Here is a 1,431-nt window from a genome sequence, read left to right as displayed (position 1 = left end):
TACTCGTTGAATTGTCACTCTTGTCTACGATTGGAATCATATATGTTTCATTCGCGAGATATTAAAATTCCAGTAAAATTTATTGTTGTTATTGCCTCTATTAATTACTGCCTACCAAACGTAGAGTCGAAAGAAAAATATCGTGTTTATAAATTATAACTCACTTATTACATGTGGGTCACGTGGATGGCAAATTATAAACATCGTGTTAGTGAGGGCAGAAATGTTCATCAATCCAGCACTACTCCAGCAAATTAAATGGTACGATCGACCAACATTCCTGGATTTTTTTCTGTTTTATTTGAAAGATTATCTAATCTGCTATAATCATTAATAAAAGTCAAACATGTAAAACTAGCTACATCATTTGCAAATTCAAAAATAAGATCTAATGATGCTAATATTATCGAATTAACAAACACTCACTTGATTTATTAACTTTTGGCTTTCCCTTTCAATAACGTGATATAGCTTTATATCTTGGGTTTGATTTGCTTCAGAGTAGCTGAAAAAAGCTAAGGATGTCTCAAACTATGAAAGTAAGTGAATTAATATATTTTTGAGTGAAAGTAAGTGATTGAATTATTATTCTTAATGGACGAAGCTTTTATCTTTAATTTTAAGATTGGGAAGAAAAAAAAATGAGTGTATGTAACAAACATAATGAAAGATGTAAACTAATGCACTCTATTATTTTTACCAAACTTAAACACTATACAAAGTACGAAGTATTTATTTTTACCGATGAAAATATAATTTTATTGGTTCATTATTGAATTTTTACCAAGGATCTTGTTAGCAAACACTTCCGTAACATTGAATAAACATTCTAAACATTTCCTAATCAAACTAATATATATTTCGTTCGGAAATGCATGTCAAAATCACACGGCAATAAGTGTAATTTATGCTTATTTTAATTTGATATTTCTATTTTTAATTGTCTTAACAAACGCCTAGCTTTTGCCTTTTATTAATACATAGAGTAATTTTTATTGATTCGTGATTTCATTTTTCATTAACTATTAATAATTGTTATTAAGAGCGTTCGTTAGTTTTTGCCTTTTATTAATACATAGAGTAATTTTTATTGATTCGTGATTTCATTTTTCATTAATTATTAATAATTGTTATTTTTATGGTGCGAAAAACAAGGGTTAATTAAGCAAAATCATGGCATAGTGCGTGTATCATATTTGATGTACGGAGTATATGTATACAACCTACCTTATTGGCACAACAACGAAGTTGATTGTAGGCTAGTGAAAATAAATGGAATAGTTAACTTTGAATATTATTTAATACTGCATGCTTTATTTACTATAAGTACGTCTGCCAAAAGACTCCAACCTACTCCTCCAAGACTTTAAAACAACACAAAGTTTTTTTATCGATCGATGGTGACCACGTTGAATTTAGATTTGCCATATA

This window comes from Chenopodium album, chromosome 15, assembly GCF_948465745.1.
Source record: "Chenopodium album chromosome 15, dcCheAlbu1.1, whole genome shotgun sequence".
Taxonomy (NCBI): domain Eukaryota; kingdom Viridiplantae; phylum Streptophyta; class Magnoliopsida; order Caryophyllales; family Amaranthaceae; genus Chenopodium; species Chenopodium album.
This window is presented reverse-complemented; position numbering follows the sequence as displayed.